This window comes from Lissotriton helveticus, chromosome 1_2, assembly GCF_964261635.1.
Source record: "Lissotriton helveticus chromosome 1_2, aLisHel1.1, whole genome shotgun sequence".
NCBI lineage: Eukaryota > Metazoa > Chordata > Amphibia > Caudata > Salamandridae > Lissotriton > Lissotriton helveticus.
Genome location: NC_136058.1, coordinates 360,260,993 through 360,284,222, shown reverse-complemented (window position 1 = coordinate 360,284,222; position 23,230 = coordinate 360,260,993). Strand labels below are relative to the sequence as shown.

Here is a 23,230-nt window from a genome sequence, read left to right as displayed (position 1 = left end):
GGCATGGCAAGAAACATTTTATGCGCTTAGTGAGCAGGTCAGTCATCAACTAGCAATGCATACTCAGCAAAAACAGCTGCAAGGGGAAATACAATAGTGAGGGATCATTATTGGGGCCAGTTTCAGATCCTGAGGATATCCGTGGTGCTTTTCAGCGGTTGTATTCAAACCTGTAAATGGAAACTGAGGTCTGGGTACAACAGTACTGGGGAGATATTTCACTTGACATTCTTAATTTGTGAGTCTCTTTCCCCGGGAAGAAATCCTTCTTGCTATTTCCAGTGTACCATTGGGTAAAGCGGTGGGGACGGATAATATCCCTCTGGAATTTGATCGGGTTTTCTATGTCACGTTAAAGATCTATTTGATGGACCTATTTAATGAAATGTATCTTAGAGATGTTGCCCCAAAGTCGCGGTCTATGGCAAATACTGTGGTCTTTCCTAAAAATAACAAACGTGTTCAGGAACTGGGCTCATATTGTCTTATAAGTTTGATTAATGCAGACACTAAAATTTACTCTAAAATTTGATTCCCTGCCTCTCTAGGGTGATAGGTCAAATTGTGTTGCCTAGATAGCAAGGGTTTATACCTGGGAGAGGCACGAAAGATCATCCTCTTCGGGTGATATCCCTCTTTGATGCATCTGCCATGGCTGGAGACCCTATGGCTTTAATTTTTTCGGGATGCTGTTAGACCTGGCACCTAGGCGTGGGTCTCCCTTCCACTTTTTGTTACTGTACCTCATGTGTTTTGCTGGTGGTAGCTGCTCAGAGCACTGTGCCACTGCCAATCAGTGCCACAGTGCAAGTGCTCCCTGTATAAAAGGTATATGTTGATTGGTTTCCATGATTGGCTTGTTTGGTTTACTGTCAGGCCCTAGTAAAGTGCACCAGGAGTGCCCAGGGCTTGTAAATCCAAAGGCTGCTCGTGGGCATGCAGCACTGGTTGTGCCACCCACAGTTGCCTGGTAAAATGTGTCTAAGGTCTGCCATTGCAGAGCCTGCGTGCAGTCTGGCACTGTCATGCTGACTGGGCAAGTACACCCACTAGCCATGCCCTAAACCTTCCCTTAACTTTATATTAGTCACCCCTATGGTAGGCCCAAGGGCAGGGTGCATTGTAAGTATAAGGTAGGACAAGTCCTGATGTGTGTGGCATGTCCTAATAGTGACTTACAGCCATTTTTGTTTTTCACTATTGCAAGGCTACCTGTTCTCATAGGCCAGAATGGCTGTTGGAATTGTTACATTCTATAATCCTGACAGACTCAGGGAACACGGTAGAAATTCAAGTTTAGTATGCCTGAACTCAGAATAATAAAATACATCGTTTAGCGAAGTTTATTTTAGTGTTCTGTGCTTGCAATACCACTTTTAGAAAGTAGGTATTTGTTTGCCTAACCATTTCAGCCCGCCTCTGCTAGGATGTGTATCTGCTTTCTGGGTTCTGTGAGTGACAGGGCTGGGGAATCCCCGAGGGCATGGCTAGGTAGCCTGGTAGTGAATAGAGAGATTAACATCCTGAAGGGTGGGAGGTGTGCACCTGGACTCTGAATAGGGCTGTGCTCTGCCACCACAAAGCTGGCCCAACCTCCTGTGGAGTGTCTGATGTCTCTAGCCTGCTCCCTGAATGAGAAGTCCGAGTCATGTCAACAGAGTGCTCAAGAACTGGTTTTGGCTGGGCACAGGCCCCTCAACCCCAGAGGAACAAAGGAATTAGGGGTATAAGTATTGGGAACCTGCTTCTAAGAAATTAGATCCTGCTTGACAAGAAGAAACCTCTGCCTGAGGAGAAGGAACTGGGAAATCTGTAAGGAGGAGTACTGTCCCTGACCTGGGGGATTGGCCTGCAGTGGTTGCCTTGCCGCTGAAGGAGAGGAGAAAAAAACTACAAAGACTTTGCTTCAACTTGTGCATAAAGATCTCCAAGGGCTTGTGAGTGAGCTTGCCCCATGAACGAAGTCCCAGGACCAGTGAACTTCATCCGCCTCGCAATCCGCCGCTAGAAATGCTGTTTTTAGCATTTGCCGAGGCCGGGAGCTGCGGACGCCTCGTACAACCAAATAGTGTCCAGCAACGCATCGTACCCCGCCTGTCCGCCTCAATCAACGCATCCTACGATCTGTAGATCGCACCGTGAATGGCTGACCCTGCCGCGTAAAAACGCTTTGCCTCATCGAGTCATCCTGGTTGGTACGACTCGCACACTGCCGCCGAAGTTCGAAGCTGCCGATCGCATCTGAAAGGGGAGTACGCTCCGTACGTCCACCTCGCACCGCAGCCTAGACTGAAGCCGTGGCTCCCGCAGTACGGCTCGCACGCCGCATCGTAAAGTGAACTTCTCGCATCCAGGACCGTCCGCCTCGCTCCACGCGGCCCCCCGCTCTATGCCTCCCACCGATGTCTGTAACGAGCCGGGGCTTGCACCGTAAAAGGGCCCACAACGCTTCTGGATCACCTTCTGTTTACAGCACTTCGTCCGTGTCAGACTCATCGCACCAAGGTACTGTGTACGCCTCGGACCCCCATCCTAATACACATCGGACTGAAGCGTCCGCTGCGCGCATTAGACTCCTTGGGTTCATTTTCATTGCCGTAAGAGCCGAACCAAGGGAACGAGTCGCACAGAACTTAGAACATTACGCATTTAATATGAACTCTTTATTGCAATTAGTATTGTGGTCATTTCTGTTGTTATTTTGGTCTTGTGCTAAGCCTTTATATAAAGGATACCTATTTTTGATATAAAGCTAGTGTGGTGTCCATTTGTGGTGTTGTCACTGAGTTACTGTATGTGTTCACAAATGCTTAACCTAGAACATCTCTGAAATAAGCCTTGTCTGCTCGCGCCAAGCTACCTAGAGGGTGAGCAGGGGTTATTTTAAGGGGGTAATCCCCTTATCCTGACTAGAGGAGAGATTCCCTGCTTGTCACAAGTACCTACCTGTGCCAACCAGAGACCCCCAATTCTAACAGATGCTTTAAAAGCATTTGATAGGGGCTCCTGGTGGTATCTATGGTAGGATATATGCGCAGAGTAGGTTTTGGGCCCAAATTTATCAAAGCAGTCAGTGCATTATACCAAGACTCAGTGGCTAGGCCTAGGGCAATTGTAATGGGTAGCCACTCGGGCACAGTATCGATTCAAAGGGGACACGGAAGGGATGTTTGCCCTTGTTCTCCTTTACTCTTTGTCATTTATATTGATCCATATATATGGACACTAGACCTCAACCCCGTAATACTACCAATTCACATCAATGGGTGGGATACAAAGGTTTTGGCATATGCTGATGACATGTCTCTGGTCATAACAGATCCCCATGTTACGTTAAAAGAGGTTGCAAAGGAAGCTTGTAGATTCAGGAGATTCTCTGGATATCGGCTGAATGATGACAATACACAAGTTGTGATTAATAGTAATATCTTTTTGACTGATGCTCGAGTTGTGGATAGTGCAGTTTATCTAGAAGTCGATATCTCTGCCAAGGTCAATAAGATTGTTGGAAATAATCTTGATCCTTTAATCAGGAAAGCCAGAGGAGACTTTTTCAGGTGTCTCTCCATAGTGGGTAAGGATAACATTTTGGTAATGTTGTTTCTTCCGAACATGTTATACTTTTTTGAGGCCATTCCTATGGAGGTGGAGAATATATGGTATGAGAAACTTGAGGATATCATGATATTATTGCTATTGGCCTATGCAAAGACTAGAAGGGTTTTGAAGTATCTCACACCCGTGGGAGAGGGGTGGATGCTCGGTACCAAATCTCAAGATGTATTACTGGGCTGCTATACTTCAACAAAGCCTAATTCTATTTCAAGATTAAAAAACGCTCCTGAGGCAGAAATAAATGTTCCTTCTCCCTTTGAAATATTATTGGGGAAAGAGGCCTGGGGGTGTCTTTGGAGACAGGTCGGAGTTGGGTATTACAAGAAAGTTTGATTCAAACCTCTGTTATGCACGTTTAAGGTTTGGTCAGCTGTACGTAAGAACTTGGGCATTGGCCGACTGAATTTTTTTACTACCATGTGTAATAATTCTTTTTACTACCAGAGATATTTCAAGATCCATGTATCTCCTGCTTGAAAGAGCTCGGCCTTCTGAGGTTTGGGATGTGTAGTCCTATACTGGTATAGTCTCTTTTGATGAATTTACAAGGGAATATAAGTTTGGTCACAGGGAATTTTTTCAATTTCTTCAAATCTGAGATTTCCTCAGCCGGAAGGGTGGGGGGTCAACTTGGTTCCCTAGAGTGGACTTGGTGGATTGATTAATAAAGGAAAAACCGTGCCCACCTAGAGAAACATATGGCTTTTTGAATATATCTTTGAAGGATGATCTTGATAAGCTGTTATATTCTAGGTATTATGTTTCATATTATGTTAAATGCTCAGTATTTGCTAGTTCAATTCTATTAGACATTTCATTATTAGTGTCTTTGGGTTTAGGATGTCATTGCATCTAGAATTTTATGTTTTCAATGCTCGGAAGTTAACTGTACTGAAGAGGAGATGACCAGCAGATGATAAGCTGTGTAGATATCAATCTCTTCAATAAACTCAACACAACCTTCATCAGTTTCCAGTATTTATTGAGTTTACAACAAAATTTGGCGACAAGGACTCTACACAGCAGAACCTAAGCAGTTTCTTTATCAAGATTGTTATCATCTGCTGCAAACTACTTTCAAACATCGATCTTTGCTAGGATTATTGGCACTGCTGACCACCACCCAGTGGACATCTCTATCTATACCTTCCTGTTGATATCTAGTGGACATCGATTCAACAAGCTAAGTCTTTTCTCATTTTTTGTGCCTCTCCTATTTTTCCTTCTATTTGCCACGTTACCTGAGAATCTGCTTTATTTAAATTCCGGTACGATTTGGCTAGCACGAGTATTCTGGACAAGCGAACTGTTTGTGGACTAGTAAAGTATTTTTTTTTCAAGGGAATGTTTTTGTCGGTGCTGAGGCTGTTGAGATTTTTCTTTCTCAAGTACAGCCCAGTTTTCAACAAACATTTCCTGCGCTCCGACCTTTATTATAGTCCACGTCTAATATTGTGCTGAACTCCTTTAAAGTATATTCATTTTTAAAGAATAGACTTGTCCTCACAATTGTTTTTATTTAAAAGCAGCCCGCTTACCTGAATGTTAGAACCAACGTGCGCCGCTCTCCTCGCACTCTAAGCTCAAGATGCATTTCCTCCGTCTCGCACCGTGAGGTCCTCACCGCGGGATCCTGGCATTCATTTTCTTTCAACGACGTGTGTTTGCCAACCAGGGCGTCATTCAGCGCTGCCAACCACGCTTCAACGACGTTTGTGTGGACAGCCAGAGCGTCATTTAGCGCTGGCATTCACGCTTCCTAAGGAGTTCTGCCTGCCAACCATGATGTCACAATGGGTTTTCTTCCTAGGAGATTCCATTCTTTTCACGTTTGTTCAATTACATCATAGAGCACGAGTAAAGACAGAAGATTGTTGAGGAACACTTATTCTGTCTTGTTCTTTGGAACACTCATTGTTAACAAATAATTTTTTTAGTTATTGTCAGGTTATTTCCCAAGGCACTACTGTGTTCTCCATGGATATTTCTTCAAAAAGCGAATTGCAGTGATTCGCACACTTATCATCGATTTTACGGAGTGTAACTTTTCGCACTTCTTATGTTATCAAACATACTACAGTGATTTGCACACTACAGTGATTCGCACACATTTGTTTCTTTTCAGCAAACAGCTTACCTGCGAATTACAGTTCACGCCACATTACTGTTTCATTTATTTTACATATTTTGTTTTGGTTGTTTTGCACATTTTATTCACTGCTTTGTGCATAGAGTTTTATTACAAATACAATGTCGTATTTACAATCTATTAATGCACCTCCTTCTTTCCTAGAGACTCCAGGAGAGCCTCCTGTGAAGTGGGACATCTGGTGTGATGCCTTTGAGACATATCTCGGTGCTATTGGTGCTTTAAGATATTGTCCATAAAGGAAGAAATGTCTGTTGTTACACTCGTTAGGATTCGAAGGGAGAACGATTTTTAAGCATTTACCTGATTTACCTGATAATGTTGATGTTTTGGATGAATATCAACGCACTGTGACAAAACTTAAGTTACATTTTGATAAACAATCTAATTTGATTGTATTGAGGCACAAGTTTTTAAAGAGAAAGCAGTCTGAGACTGAAGACGTAGATTCTAATATCTCTGTTCTCAGGAAACTTGCTTCTGTATGTCTTTTTGAAAATTTCACTGAACAGTTAATTTGTGATCAATTTGAGGGGAATTGTAAAGATAAAAAAATTAGACAAAAGCTATTAGCTATGGACAATCCACCACTTGATGAAACCATCAAAGTTGCAAAGAGTATTGAATCAACACACATTTCTCTCAAGGAGCTAGAGGACAAACTAGCTGAGTCTATCAATTATGTGGGTCCTTCCAGAAAGTCAAAAAATAAAATCTTAAAGAAAGGGAACACTTACTCTTCAAAAAACAAATCTGATAATGATATTCCTAGTAATGTTTGCTTACGTTGTGGTAGCTCCTCTCATGGGAAGGGATTCAAATGTCCAGCATTGAATTCAACATGTAACTATTGTAAAGAAATTGGACACTTTGCTGCTGTCTGTTTGAAAAAGAAATTTAAAAAAAAAATCTGTAGCCTGTATATTAGAGTCTGATGACAATGATTCTGAAGAAGACATTGTTTCTGTGGTTCAAGATCAGGTTGTTTCCAATGGGTCTTCAATTCCACTCACTGGGGATCCTTCATCATGTGTTGACCTCATTGTCGAAATTATAGTTGGTGATAAAAAACTCAATTTACTAGTTGACTCCGGAGCTAGGATAACCATGATAACTCAGGAACGTTTCTATGACACATGGGGAAAGAGAGAACTTTTTCCTCCTGATCGATCAGGGGTCTCCTATGAGGGACAGAAAATTGATTTACTTGGCTTTATTTATTGAAGATTGTCTTGTTTTCAAGGGAAGGAAAATTAGAGGTAAAGTTTATGTAGTTGTCAAAAGCCTAAGTATATTAGGTTGGTTCTATCAGGGCTTATTTGGGATGCAATTGAAACCAGGCACAAAGGAACAGGTTATGCTAGTCACATGCGAAGAGGTAAGCACTAGGTGGATCAGTGAATTTCCATCTGTTTTCAGTAATGAATTGGGAAAAATCTCAGGGTTCAAGCACAAAATAATTGTTAAAAAAGGTGCAACTCCGATCAAACATAAACTTAGGAGTGTCCTGTTCAGCATCAGAGAGGATCTTAATAAAGAACTCTCTTCTCTATGTGAGAAGGGAATCATTTAACCTACGGACTCCTCCCTCTGGTTATCACCCTTAGTTGTTGCACGCAAGCGGGATGGGAAGTTGAGAGTGTGTGTGGATCTCAGATCTCTCAACAAAGATATCTGGGTTGACTCCCACCTGTTGCCAAAAATAACAGATTTGTTTTCGAGTATCAAAGGTGCTAAAGTTTTTTCTAAGTTAGATTTGGCTAGCGCCTACCATCAAATAGAACTTCATCCTGAGTCATGCTCCTTGACGGCTTTTGTGTCGCCTCTTGGAACCTTTTGTTATAAGAGGATGCCTTTTCGGTTTAGCCTCTGCAGCGTCAGTGTTCCAGAGGGTTATGCAGAATATGTTGAGGGGTGTGGATGGGGTTCTTGTGTTTTAGGATGATGTTCTTATCTATGCCAAAGATAACGAGACTCATGATAACACAATCAGAAAGGTTTTAGAAATCTTTAAAAAGAATGGTGTTGTATTAAAAAATGAGAAATGCAAGTTTTTGTGCAGCGAAATTGAAAATCTAGGTCATCTTTTATCCCAAGAAGGGATCAAGCCCAGGCAAGGTCTCATTGATGCGATTAATAATGCACCTGTACCCATTGGCAAAACTGGTGTTAAATTGTTTTTGGGGTTGCTGGAATACTATTCTAGATTTGTCCACAATTATGCATCTATGGTTAGACCTATTAGCAATCTACTCAAAACTTCTACAAAGTGTATTTGGTCTTCAGATTGTGACAGTGCTTTTATAGAAGTTAAAAATGCTCTTAAAGATAGTGATGCTCTTACGCCTTTTGACCCAGAGTTACCGTGTTTTATTACAGGAGATGCAAGTAAAAATGGTTTAGGTGCAATTCTCACCCAACAGTCTGGTGATCAAGACATTACTGTTGCTTTTGCATCAAAAGTCCTAAGGAATGCAGAAATAAAGTATTCTGTAATCGAAAAAGAATTGTCAGCTTGTCTGTGGGCTATTGACAAATAACGTCCAAATGTTTGGGGACGGCATTTCAACCTAGTCACAGATCACAAGCCCCTTGTTTCGATATTGTCTTCTGGTCCAAGCAAATGTTGTACACCGAGAATCACCAGGATGGTTAGCAAATTGCTACAATATCAGTTTGACATTACACATATTGCCGGTAGGAAGAATGTCAGAGCTGATTTTCTCTCACGTTTTCCTCAAGTTTCTGATATGAGTGAGGGCACAGGTTTTCAAGAGTTGAAAGATGAAGATGATGAAAGTTTGTTTTGTAGCATCTGTAGATATTCCCATTTTGGCTGTTGGTTCAGAAGAAGATTGGAGATTAGCCTTTTCGGAACACAAAGTTCTTCAAGATGTTTGCACATTTGTGAAAAATGGTTGGCCAAAGGAAAAAGCTCTTTTTTGAGAGCTTCAGCCTTATTGGAAGGTTGAGTCTGAGATATCTATAGAAGATGGATTACTGATGAGGTGTGACAAGTTGGTTCCTCCACATTCTCTTAGGTATGTCATAGTCAAAGAATCCCATGAAGGACATTTGGGGATATCTCTCACTATACGACGTGTCCGTGAAAATATTTGGTGGCCAAGTATGGACAACGAGATCAGGACTGCTGTAGAGAATTGTCTGTTGTGTTGTTCATCTGAGAAAATACTCAAAATGGATACTCCACCTTTATCTCCCATTGAAAGTCCGGCTGGACCATGGATCAAAGTAGGTGTCAACATACTGGGTCCATATGAAGTTTTACCTCAGAATGTGAGATTTATCATTGTTTTGATGGACCATGCTTCAAAATGGCCTGAGGTCAAGGTGGTTAGAGAGGCAAGTTCTGCTAGTGTCATCAAATTTTTGAAGGAGGTGTTTTCGAGGGAAGGAGTTCCTCAATTTCTTGTTTCAGATAATAGAAGTCAATTTGTGAGTCATGAGTTTAAAAGTTTTCTGAAGTCCAGTGGCATAAAACACCTAAAGAGCTCTCTATATTATCCGCAGGCAAATGGTTTGGTAGAGAGAATGAACAGAGTTGTAGGTGAATGTATCAAGTGGGCTGTCAAGGGAAAACATGATGTGTGGGTTTCACTAGAAAGTATGTTGTGGTTCTACAGGACCACACCTCATTCAACCACTAAGTGTTGTCCTTTCGAAGTTTTGAGAGGAAGGAAAGCGAACACTAGTTTTCGTCCTGGATGGATGAACAAATGGTTTGACTCTTTGGTTGATGTTGAAGCTGTTATGGAGAGTGTTAAAACTAATGTTGATCTCATGCAGAGAAAAGAGAAAGAATGGTTTGACAGAAGGAGAAATGTCAAAATGGTGTCTCTGTGTGTTGGTGATTTTTAAGAATCAAAAATCCTGAAGGGACAATTTGGTGATCCTGTCAAGGTTGTCAGAATTGGTAACAATTCTGTTCAAGTAGAATGTGGTTATTGGTGGAATGTTAAGGCTAGATATTGTTCTGGTTCTGGTTTTAACAGCATTGATTCAAAGGAATTGGACAGTAATGACACCAATCTATCCACTTCTTTTATACAAAAGAGGAAAAGCTCAAGAGTTTCCATTATTCCTCGTAGATTTCGTGATTAACACATTTTAATTAATTTTCTTTGTTTATTCAATTTTTTCCCGAAGTTTGAGTTATGATTTTGTATTCACTTTTTAGAAAAGGAGGTATGTTATATTCTAAGTATTATGTTTCATATTATGTTAAATGCTCAGTATTTGCTAGTTTAATTCTATTAGACATTTCATTATTAGTGTTTTTAAGTTTATGATGTCAATTCATCTAGAATGTTATGTTTTCAATGCTGAGAAGTTAACTGTACTGCAGAGGAGATGACCAGCAGATGATAAGCTGTGTAGATATCAATCGCTTCAATAAACTCAACACAACCTTCATCAGTTTCCAGTATTTATTGAGTTTACAACATAAGGACTCTCAGAGATGGCAGGAAAAACTCTATAGCTTAAGACCTACCTTCCCGGAGTCCCTCCATCTTGCTCATTCTGTCCTCTTGCCTGCAAATTTGCGAGCTCAGTATTATAAAACATGATTTGATTTGTGTAATATGCCGGGAAAGATTGCACGCTGGGGAGGGACTAAAGGGACTTGCTGGCCAAGATGTCAACTTTATGGGGCGGATATAATTCACATGTTTTCCTGGTGTCCCACTCCTGCTGCAGCTATTGGTGAAATCTCTGATTTTTTAAATAGAAAACCTAAGATGAAACTATTTTATTGCCCAGGGTGATACTATTGGGTATGCATGAAGAAAGGTTCTAAAAACGTGCAAGCATTTCTGTTTATGGCCTTGGTTGTATTCCGTTTATGTGTTTCCACTACTTGGATTGATCCCAAGCCTCCTGTTTTTGGGCAAGGCTGGCTCGGCTCTTGGCCATATAAATAAGATTTATTCCTGCAGAAGGGCCAAAAAGCAAAGAAATGAGGCTTGAGGATATGGCCTCCATTAAGAACATGGATCCAAGAGCAATAGAAGGAGTGAGGAGGGACTCTGGGTAATGGTTTAACTGAGCAGGATAATTTTAATTGCAATGAATGATAGTTACGCCTTCTCTTGATCTCGGAATCAGGCTGTGAGGATAAACTGAGGGAGATTACTGCAGTGAGAATTTTATTCTATCTGCTAGCTTTTAAGCTAATTTTCTCTTATATTTATTTGTGTATGGAGAATCAAGTACATGGTTGTATTACGCTAATGTAGGGAAATTAGATGTATATATTTATGACATCCTCTGTGTTGCGGGGGGTTCTGTGGTTGCATACCCAAAATGCTGTAATAAAAATGTATTTAAAAAAACAAATGAAGCTGGGGATTTTGACAAATCTCCTTTAGTTCCCAGGTGTTGACATCTGCATACTGCCCTTTCAAAGGTTATCTTTAATTCTTCTTGTTATATGAAGAACAGTAGAGGCACTGTGGCACCCACAATTGGGTTTGGAGTGTTGGGAAACCAGGGATTGTGATGAGAAAGACTAGTACTCCGAGTAACAGAGATTACCGTAATAAAGATTACTGCTAAGTAACCCGGTAATTACTTCCTTGCCTGTCTTCCTCGTCCCAGTCATCCCAAAATGAGGAAATATCCAAACCACCACAAGTACCCCCTGGGAATATTTTATTGAAATATTGCTCCACCCATTGCAGTTTAAAAAAAGACAATTTGTGAGTTAACAGCACTCCAAACATGTAAAGCAAAATCTATGAGAAACCCTTATCCCATCTGCAAGTGGTAATGTGGCATGAAGGTGGGAGGAGAAGACCATGTAGCAACTTTACAATGTGGCTGCCCAGGACGGTGGCAGCGTGTACTAAATCCTAACGTCAAGTGATGGCATAATGGGTCCATTGACTAAGGTCAGGAGAAGTTAGGCATTTACCCTGACGTAAAATACCAAGGGGAGCAAAATCATTGCAGTCCTATTTACACAAATGGCTAGAGCCCCATGCACATTCATTATATGAAAATGCTTTCAGATTCCGAGGAGGGAGTAGTAAAAACTACTGGGAGCACTAAGGCCTGAATTAAATCTTGGCAGATGGGTTACTCTGTCACAAGGGTGACGGCTATCCCTTCTGCCAAAATATATTTCCCATTATAACCTATGGGATTCAAATTTTGACGGCGTTGTGATGGAGTAACACATCCGTTGTGAAGGAGTAATACATCCGCCGGGATCGAAATCAGGCCCTAAGTCTTGTGAACAGTGAAAAAGAGCAGAAACAGTAGGGAGAAATATATATAGCTAACCTAAGCTGGAAAAAAAGAAGAAAGGAATCTACATATAGTAAATTACTGAGTTATTCCACTCTGCAACCTAAACAAATATCTATAAATGGAGATTTAACAAAATTTTAAAATCTACAAAGTGAAGAGGTTCAAAAGGAGACTCCTGCAAAATTTCTGAACCACATAAAATCCAGGAAGGGACAGGTAAGTAAACCACTGGATTCCGGTGAAAAAACTCTGGAAGATGTGAGATGGTAAATCATCAATTAGGAGGAAGAACTTCTGATCAACAAAAGCTTTGAATGTAACTCATAGGCTCCTTAAAATGGACATGGTTAAACCTAACAAACACTGTCTCAAAGAAAGTTCGGAATTTTCACAGGTCCACAAGGAGTGGCAAGTAGTCCTCTGGAAGAATACCGAAACTCAAAATGTGGCTATTGCCTAGCATAAACGCTTAAAGTATCAAGGTCTACAAGATAGTTGAATGCATAGAGCATCCTCAGGAAAACACCTTTGTGTTTCCAAAGTTAACATCTCAAGTTCCAGACCCCAATCCAAAGATGTGTGAGACTTCCTAAGAGAATGCAGAAATTCATACGAGAAGGGTTGGATGGGAAATATTAACTAAAGCTTTACTGATGACTGAAAGAGCAGAGGGTAACAGAGACATCTGGGCCAGCACAGTGCTATTTGAAGACGTCATACCTGTTGGACCTAAATCTTTCACAATATTCTGGTTATAACTGGAATTGGAAAGAGTGCATACATAAGGCTACAAGGCCATGGCAGAGATAGGGTATCTATTCTCCAGGCCCTTGGGGATAGAACAAAAGTTGGAACGGAGAGAGTTGCTCTGCGGTGTGAAAGTTGGGGTTGTCCGAGCCCAGTTGTAATGTTCTGGGACAAATTGGAGCGCAGGCTTAACATCACCAATGTTGGAAATATTAAGCCCGCCAATTCTCCCTACCTGGTAGATATACTTCAATCAGAGAGAGAAAGTTGGACTCAACAGAAAAGTCTTGGGGCCTACAGAAGCCAGATGAGAACTCCTGAAGCTGCCTGGGTGAGTTATAAGAGATGGAGCCACATGGTTGTGTATCCTTACATGACCTATGTCACCACAAAACCTCACCTGAAAATGCAACAGAGCTCAGAAGGTGGCAGACAAATCTTTCCAGAATTCAGCTTCTCTTTTGGGGACCATTGACCCTTAAAATAGAATTCACGCAGGATTGCTCCAAAAACTGTGCTGCTGGCATACATGGTTAATATCAGGAGAGGAGTAAGGGAAAGATACGCCCTCTGACTTGGTGCTCTGGAACAAACCATTATTGGCGAGCCTGAAGGATCTGAGGAGTCACAGGAACCAAAGTCTCATATTTCTGGGACAATGGACTCCATTGAGCATGAGAGTGTCAAACTAAGGGTTGGAGTGATTCAGACCAAGGTAACATCCACTATGGAGGCAGCCATTTCCCCTCACCCTCAACCAAGCCCTAGCTGTTTCCTGTGTTTTTTACCGCATTGCTCTCAGACTAGGGAAGAAAAATGTGTCCCGCATTGGAGCAAAACATTGCCCTGATGAATTGAAGATGCTGAGTGGGGAGTAGACAAGAATTCTTCCAGTATATTATGACTCCATTTGACTAAAACAAGTGACATGTCTTTAGACCTCTTGTAAAAATAGAGGCACAACAAAAATGAATTAGTCATCTAGATTACTATTTTGATGCACTTAGAATGTAGAATACCCACCAAAGTTCCAGGGCTTTTCTGAATATTCTTGAGGCGGATGTCTACCCAAAAGGTAATACTCAAAGTTGATTATGGTGACAGACAGTACAAATACACAGGCACCTTGAAGAGTCCGGCATATTGTAATAAGTAAATCAGGCTCTTTGAGGTCCATCAAAGCCCCAAAAAAACCTGGAGCAACTAAAAGAAGGAAGGGTTAAAGCATTACTTTTAAAAAGTAATATGGAATATGGAAACATTGACTCACTTAAGATAAATGTACTGTTGGCATCAGATCAATTTATAAAAAGGTCCCATTTTTACGAGTCCAGCACACTGCAGGGAAACTGTTGCCTGCCCTACCCAAATTCAATATAAAACACTTGTTACAGTTTCAGAGTGGCCCTTTATGAGATCAACATAACCCAGGTGTTCTTTGTCCACTCCCAGAGCTTCCCATGATGGAAACACCAGATATCGAGCAAGCCTCAAACACATCTGGAAGATTGCAGCAATAAATCACATAAGGCCCGAGGATGTAAAACCTAAATAAATAAATAAGATGCACACACTCATAGACACAAACAAATGCACAGCAGAGGGCCTGCTTTGTGCCCCAGGGCGAAGTACCAGAACAACCAGTCAGTTACATTCATCAGATAAGTCCAAACAATGCCCAATTGTTAGCATCTCCCTTGATAGCTACCATGACACACCTGGCCACCTGAGAAAGTGACTTCCAGTTGGTGTTTTTTTGTCTTAAGTTTCCTGCTAGTTTGCCTATCATCCTGTTTCCAATTGGTCAGCTATAGCGCCTTGTCACCCTCGGGTATTAGCGCGCTTTATAAATGATATCCTACCCTAACCAATTTATGGCCCCTTCCATCAGGGTGGGATCATGCATCTAAACTTACAAGTTATGGCCCATTGTACCAGTATTTCCTTTCCAAAGGGAGACAAGCTTCTCTTCATTGCACCGGCTGTTCAGTATAAAGCATGCCATGTACCTGGTGCTAGTTGAAGTCCAGCGCGCAGTTGTAAGGGATGTGGTTGCTATTCCTGGCTGTTACTGTTTAATTAAAGTTAAACTGTTCCTGATTGGCAAGCCTCAGTGTTCTCCTTTTTGACAATCAGAATCTGCTTCAACAGCTCTTCTGACTCCTTTTGCAGCAGAAAGAGAATGGAGAAGCATCCGTGCTAAAACTCTTGTTCTGGAACAGGAGCAATCACAGCTTTTTCCAGCAGATCCTGAATTCCATTAAAGAGAGCCTGACACTGAAGAGGGTCTTGAAGGGCAGTAGAGGAATAGAAGCCTACGAGCAGAGGGTCTGTGAACGGAATCTTGAAGCCAATAGAAACTAGGGGCCTCATTTACGAGGTTTTGGCGCAGGGCAGCGCAGCAAGGAATCTAGCTATTCTTGCCCTGCTTCAAAAGAAAAGCGCAGAAATGAGCCGTATCTATGAGATATGGCACATTCTTGTCCTTTTCCCCTGCGCTGGCGCACAATGGACTGCCATGCGACAATGCAGGTAGGCTTGCGCCATTGTGCAAGGGTGTCTGCATTGTAGGGGTGCTTGTTTTTGTGCAGGAATGGACACCTTCCTGCACAAAAATAAACACAACAGGTGTTTTCCTCTTCCTATGTGTGCTGCAGCAGCACACATAAAAAGAGGAACAAACTGTGCAAAAATATTTCTCCTCGTTGCACCTCCCTAATGCCACCCGTGAGATGGCATTGGAATCAGACACATTCCAAGATTTACAATCCTTCGTAAATCTGGGAACGCTTCAGATTCCATGGGTGTTGCATGAGAACACCCACAACACCACCCATTTGACACCCTCCATTCACACAGTGTTCTGCGTGGAAGGAGCACATTTATACAAAACCATCAAACGTCACGTAAAGTGGCTTTGCATGGCCTTATGAATATGCTGACTATCCGGCGGCACAAAAGTGCCACTAGGCACATCGTAAATGAGGCCCGAGGAGTCCAATACTGAGGAACTCCAGCTCTTCAAAATGTTCTGAAGACTGCCTTCTGCAGGACACTAATGTGACTGACTTTGGAAATGGGTAGTCATGTCTTTGGGAGAGTAGGTCAAGCTTTGAGGGAGGACTGGAGCTAGGCTTTGTCAGATAGGGGGGAATCCTGGCCCTGCCCCCTTTCTCTAAAGGATGTATTCTGACTCCTGCATGATGGGGTCACAAAGGGGCATATTATCAAGAACGGGCGTTACATTATCGCCGCTTTTATCGGCAGGAAACTGCAGATAAAGCGGCGATAATGTGCTTGATAATATGCTCTATGAATTTCAATTGAAGCCCATGTTAGATGTCTTCACATCTAACATGGGCTTCGATTGGAATTCATAGAGCATATTATCAAGGCCATTATCGCCGCTTTATAGGCAGTTTCCTGCCGATAAAAGCGGCTATAATGTAACGCCCATTCTTGATAATATGCTCCAATGTTCTTTATAGGAGCCATCAATTTATGGACCTCCACAGACCACTTAATCATCTTCTCCAGCTTTGCTCTTGCAAAATGCAAACGCGCCAGATGCACTCAAATGTACTCATGATAGACCTGCTAAACATAGTTGTGCGGTCTTAAGATCTGATATCACTTCTTGTGATGTTACTTCCTATGAAGTCAGGGATTGTGGTGCACTTCCTGTGATTTCACGTGTGATGTCACGCTCCGTAATGTCACACACTGTTATGTCATGTGCCATGATGTCAGTTGCATACTGCCTAACTTGGTTAGTCCCCCCACTTCTTTTCTTAGGACTTGTGCCCTGGGCACTGCGTCAAAGTTACTGAACTTTCATTTTGTGAGAAATTGTTTGGCTGGGGCAAGTAAATACTGTCAGTTAGACCAGAGCTCGTGTTGGACTGGTATGAGGAAGAAGGATGTGGAGGTAATGTCACCTTAGGGAGAACATATCTTTACAAACACCTTTTCCTGTCACAATGTTTTCACCTACGTGTCAAAGTTATCAGGTGTGTCAGTATAATTAGTTCAACACAAAGAAACCAAGACTACAGCATCCAGCGTGCAGTAACCATAGGTGTTTCTACAGTCATGTGTCTCAGTCTGGCCAAGGTCCAGTGGAAAATGACAGGTGTGGCTTTATCGGGAAGCCCTGCCTTCAGATGACTGCACTGAAGATGACGGGAGGCGAGAGTGCACTTTAGCAATAGGTAGTCATTGATAGCAGGTGTCGCAACAACCTCCGTGCTGTTCCTTCCTGCAGTTGAATCTGCCGGAGTCGAACATTGGTTCAAACTGGAGCCTCAGATAAGGTGCAGTGCTTCCCTTATCTTTTATTTGTTTCCGTCAGTGCTTAATTTGAGCAGGTGGTTCCTGGTGGGGTCCATCGGCACTCATTTTTGGGGACCAGCACTTATTTTTCCTCATTAGACATTTAGCAAGAGAAAGAGAGGGGAAACACTCAGTGAGGAAAGAAGAAGGTAGAATAAGAAGGAAAGACCATCGCCAAGGGAGAGAGCAGAAACCTGCAATTGTGAGCTAAGTGGCACCGTAAATAATTGGTAGCGAATTAACCCCTTCAGTGCTAATGACAAAGCCAGCTCGTCATGGGTGTTACCTGCGGTACGCGGATGACGAGCTGGCTTTGTCATAAACAAGCCATTTTTTAAATTCCGATTCATAAAGGGGGTGGTGATGGACAGAGCATCTGAATTAAGCAGAACACTCCTACCCAGTCAAGAGATCAGGGCTTGATCCATCACCGTTTTTTAGCTCACTGCACCATCCCAGTTCAGAACCTGGCTACATGCAAATTAGTCTGACCCTGGCCCAGTGCATCATGGGAACAGGGCAGACCAAACTACCAAGCCAAGTCTTTACTGGAAAGGAAACAAGCTTCCGGGGACCGGTTTCTGGCAATACAGCCGTCTTCGGCCCGGCTTGCTTGAAACCTGATGGTGCAGTGAGCAAGGGACTCATGTCTGAGCATACCCTTCCACTCCGATAGTGGCCAAAACGATTCATAAAGGGGGTGGTGATGGACAGAGCATCTGAATTAAGCAGAACACTCCTACCCAGTCAAGAGATCAGGGCTTGATCCATCACCGTTTTTTAGCTCACTGCACCATCCCAGTTCAGAACCTGGCTACATGCAAATTAGTCTGTCCCTGGCCCAGTGCACCACCCCCTTTCTAAATCGCTTTGGCCACTATAGGAGTGGCAGGGTATGCTCAGATGTGAGTCCCTTGCTCACTGCACCATCAGGATTCAAGCAAGCCGGGCCGAAGACGGCTGTAATGCCAGAAACCGGTCCCCGGAAGCTTGTTTCCTTTCCAGTAAAGAATTGGCTTGGTAGTTTGGTCTGCCCTGTTCCCATGATGCACTGGGCCAGGGTCAGACTAATTTGCATATAGCCAGGTTCTGAACTGGGATGGTGCAGTGAGCTAAAAAACGGTGATGGATTAAGCCCTGATCTTTTGACTGGGTATGAGTGTTCTGTTTAACTCAGATGCTCTGTCCATCACCACCCCTTTCTAAATCGCTTTGGCCACTATAGGAGTGGCAGGGTATGCTCAGATGTGAGTCCCTTGCTCACTGCACCATCAGGATTCAAGCAAGCCGGCCGAAGACGGCTGTAATGCCAGAAACCGGTCCCCGGAAGCTTGTTTCCTTTCCAGTAAAGAATTGGCTTGGTAGTTTGGTCTGCCCTGTTCCCATGATGCACTGGGCCAGGGGCAGACTAATTTTCATATAGCCAGGTTCTGAACTGGGATGGTGCAGTGAGCTAAAAAACGGTGATGGATTAAGCCCTGATCTTTTGACTGGGTATGAGTGTTCTGTTTAACTCAGATGCTCTGTCCATCACCACCCCCTTTCTGAATCGCTTTGGCCACTATAGGAGTGGCAGGGTATGCTCAGATATGAGTCCCTTGCTCACTGCACCATCAGGATTCAAGCAAGCCGGGCCGAAGACGGCTGTAATGCCAGGAACCGGTCCCCGGAAGCTTGTTTCCTTTCCAGTAAAGAATTGGCTTTGTAGTTTGGTCTGCCCTGTTCCCATGATGCACTGGGCCAGGGTCAGACTAATTTGCATATAGCCAGGTTCTGAACTGGGATGGTGCAGTGAGCTAAAAAACGGTGATGGATTAAGCCCTGATCTTTTGACTGGGTATGAGTGTTCTGTTTAACTCAGATGCTCTGTCCATCACCATCCCCTTTCTGAATCGCTTTGGCCACTATAGGAGTGGCAGGGTATGCTCAGATGTGAGTCCCTTGCTCACTGCACCATCAGGATTCAAGCAAGCCGGGCCGAAGACGGCTGTAATGCCAGAAACCAGTCCCCGGAAGCTTGTTTCCTTTCCAGTAAAGAATTGGCTTGGTAGTTTGGTCTGCCCTGTTCCCATGATGCACTGGGCCAGGGTCAGACTAATTTGCATATAGCCAGGTTCTGAACTGGGATGGTGCAGTGAGCTAAAAAACGGTGATGGATTAAGCTCTGATCTTTTGACTGGGTATGAGTGTTCTGTTTAACTCAGATGCTCTGTCCATCACCACCCCCTTTCTGAATCGCTTTGGCCACTATAGGAGTGGCAGGGTATGCTCAGATGGGAGTCCCTTGCTCACTGCACCATCAGGATTCAAGCAAGCCGGGCCGAAGACGGCTGTAATGCCAGAAACCGGTCCCTGGAAGCTTGTTTCCTTTCCAGTAAAGAATTGGCTTGGTAGTTTGGTCTGCCCTGTTCCCATGATGCACTGGGCCAGGGTCAGACTAATTTGCATATAGCCAGGTTCTGAACTGGGATGGTGCAGTGAGCTAAAAAATGGTGATGGATTAAGCCCTGATCTTTTGACTGGGTATGAGTGTTCTGTTTAACTCAGATGCTCTGTCCATCACCACCCCCTTTCTGAATCGCTTTGGCCACTATAGGAGTGGCAGGGTATGCTCAGATGTGAGTCCCTTGCTCACTGCACCATCAGGATTCAAGCAAGCCGGGCCGAAGACGGCTGTAATGCCAGAAACCGGTCCCCGGAAGCTTGTTTCCTTTCCAGTAAAGAATTGGCTTGGTAGTTTGGTCTGCCCTGTTCCCATGATGCACTGGGCCAGGGTCAGACTAATTTGCATATAGCCAGGTTCTGAACTGGGATGGTGCAGTGAGATAAAAAACGGTGATGGATTAAGCCCTGATCTTTTGACAGGGTATGAGTGTTCTGTTTAACTCAGATGCTCTGTCCATCACCACCCCCTTTCTGAATTTTTTTAATTCCAGCGCACAGCGGGAAAACTCGGTAGCCCGGTAGGGGTTAAAGAGGCACGAGGGGGATTCAAGCCTACCAGCCTTGGTATTCGGTGACCCGACATTTAATTGCACTGAACGTGAGCTCCAGCATTCATTCTACTGAGGACATTGTTAAAACAGGTGCAGAAATTGTGACTATGTTTGAACGCACATCAACTATTTTCTATTGCATTTACAGATTTAGATATTTTCTTCCCCTGCAGATATTTAGGGAAATTCGTGCAAATTGTTGCATTTCAAGCAAATTTTCCAAAAATGAATGTGATGCATCTTGAAGATAAGGGTGAATTGTTTGCTTCAAGGTGAATCACTTTTTGATCCAGTGACTTACATTCTAAATATATATCATGTTATGTTAGCTGAATTTATAAAGTGCAAACAATTACTCGAAGGTGCCAAGGCGCTAGAACTGTGGAAGAGGAAATCAAGGAACCCTGTTAGCGATTATTTAGGGAAGAGACAGGTTTTTAAGTTTTATCTGGAATTAAGTAGGTTAGGAATGGATCTGATGTGGGGGAGAAAGTATTCCAATCCTTGGCTGTGTTGATTACAAAACTTCTGCCCCGCTGTTTGTCTATTTATATCTCAGGACTACCAGCTGCCCTGAGCCACTGGACCTGAGGTTCCTGCCTGAAAGGTTTCACTTGAAAGATTTTGACAGAAAATTCTATCTGGGCCAATCTCCAATTGGTGGAGAGTCTTATGGGCCAGGCAGAGGGCTTTGTATTTGTTTCCTTTGCAAATGGATTAGGAAATGTGAAAATAAGAGCTGCACATGGTACCATCAAAATCACAATGCTCCCATTCACAACCTTCTGGCTCTGTAATCTGGTCTCCTCTTGACCCCCCATCACATCATGTACAGAATCTCATTTTTGAGAAGCACCTACTACAAAAAAAAATTTCATTGCAAAGCTCTCTGCTGCACTCAAAAACTCACACTTGAGATTTACAAAATGGCATATAATTTGTCAGGTACGTTTTTGGACATTGACGAGTTAAGATAGCCCAAGAGCTCTCTGGGGGTACAGCTGACAGAGTTGCTGTCAATGGATGAGTGTCAAGCTTTAATTCCATCAGTCTGCATCATATGGGCAGGTTACACAATCAGATATGCACAGTATGCAGGAAGGTCTCTTGAACATGAATATTATGCACACTGCGAAGTTATTCATGCAAGTTTGCGTAGTCTCTGGAAAATACACCGTTTACAGCTTTTAATATATGTTCAATATATTCAGCCCTGAGAGCACACCACTGCGTGCAGCTACTGCTGTGCTGAGTCTGACACAATTCATTCCCCCGAGTCTTTGCGCCCAGGACTCTGAGGAGGCGGCCCAAAAACAGATGTGAATTGCTGCGGGCGGCTCGCCTCGCATAGAAGTGAGTCAAACAGCAGCCTGGAGTTTAAAATCGGTCACTGACTCCACAGGTAATACAAATGTGCTTTATCGCTTTGGCTCAGCTATTGCCTGCCCTGTGTTACAGCTGAAGTGAATTTTACAATCACCAGGGGTGTGGAATTTAATAAAATATCTACTTGTCCATGGAGGAGGTTGCTTCATAAATCAACTTGTCCTCTAACAAAATCCACTTGTCCCTTTTGTGCCTTGTAATGTAATGACAAATTACGGCAGCAATCTCAATTCCCTTATGTTGCCACTTTTCTGCAGATCTACATACTGGGGCTTAAGGTAGTGGTAAGCATTAGTTCCAGGGTTGGAATGCCCTTTGGAGTCTGTGCAAACCTACTAATTTGAATGTTTTAAGGGTTTTCAACAACTCTTCTCTTATATTTTCCCAGACTGAGAAAGTTTGGAAATTTACTCCTGACAATGGCTTCTTCTAGGGTTAGGAAAAATGACTTCCTCCAGGGTTGGGAAAAAAGTTGTTGGACAAAAAGTGAACTTGGAAACACTCAGATTTTCACATTTGCAAATCTACACATGCATATTTGCTCATGCTAAAATGCAGTTCACAAATATCTTGTAGGAGTACTATTTCTTGGCCTACTTCTGTAAATTCTTGTTTAGTCACGGAAGCTGTATAGCTGCACTTAATGCAAGGACATTTACCATGGGTGCAATTTTGAGACTTCCATTATTAACTGGGCCTCTAATTAGGCCTGGCATTAACCATGACCTTTGGCGTTTATTAAAATTCAGTCTCTGTCTCTCACTGTCTATCAGCTGACTTCACTGTGAGTGGCAGCATTCTGCTTTTCACAAGTAGTATATCAGTAAACAAAGGTGTTTTGGTCAGTTCCAGGAACTACTGTGTGCTTTCTTAGACCAAAAACTATTTTTGCTTTTGCCAATGTTTGTTATAATGGTGTGGGCCCAGCAGCTCCCACACCAATACGGTTTTACAAAAACCATGACTAAACAAGTCATGCATTGACAAAACCAAAAGGCTGACCACCAATTTCAGACCTACTGGCTATGCCAAAGCTTGTTTATTTTTGTTTTCCATAACCGTATTAAAAACTGGTTACACTGATTTTCCATTATGAATATTTTAAGGAAATACTAGCATACATCAACATATTTTACTAAATGATACTGCAACGATATGTGACCTAAAATCTCAGTAGTTTGGCAAAATGTTTTTTTTTCCTACTTGCATTTCTTTGTGAACATTTTATATTAAAAGCAAAGAATCATCAATCTTGCTTTCAGGCTTCTGCACATATTTGCATCTAATAGGAGAACATTTTGAGAGTATTATGCATAGCCTCATACTGCTAAACTTTGAAAACATGAGCACATATTTTTATACTGGTACCATTGTCATTAGTGTAGTCCGAGCTTACAACATTTACTTTGAACGCTCATCCCAATAATAAAAGATTTGCATTAATGAACCATAAATACAAGTCGAACAGTATTAACACATGGACACAAATATTACTGTAGACATTGCCTTTCCCTGATCCATAATGTGGTACTGTAAACTAGCAGCCAAAGGGTTTGTGCTGTATTGGATTTGGTGCTACTTCTCCCAAAGACAAAATACGCATGAAAACTTGTTGCCTTTGACCCCAAACAATATATCATGGGTGTCGGCTATAGGAATTCCACATTCCTGAGTCACACAGTCTCATTCTGTCTGGTCACATGTAGTTGTCAGTGGCGAAGCAGGCAATTTA

General features: G+C 42.7%; 2 protein-coding genes across 3 annotated transcripts in view; one reads left to right on the top strand and one right to left on the bottom strand.

The window, feature by feature from the left end:
* LOC144805256 (acyl-coenzyme A amino acid N-acyltransferase 1-like) overlaps nt 1-23,230 on the bottom strand; it is a 205,645-nt gene that overhangs the window by 161,946 nt on the left and 20,469 nt on the right. The gene's annotated exons all lie outside the window — the stretch shown is intronic.
* LOC144805272 (membrane-spanning 4-domains subfamily A member 4A-like) overlaps nt 16,848-23,230 on the top strand; it is a 161,519-nt gene continuing 155,136 nt past the window's right edge. Inside the window, exon 1 of one of the 2 annotated variants that reach the window (XM_078671954.1) lies at nt 16,848-17,097. The gene's annotated coding sequence lies outside the window, so the exon portion shown is untranslated. The remainder of the gene's footprint in view (nt 17,098-23,230) is intronic. The other variant, XM_078671953.1, reaches the window with a different exon arrangement.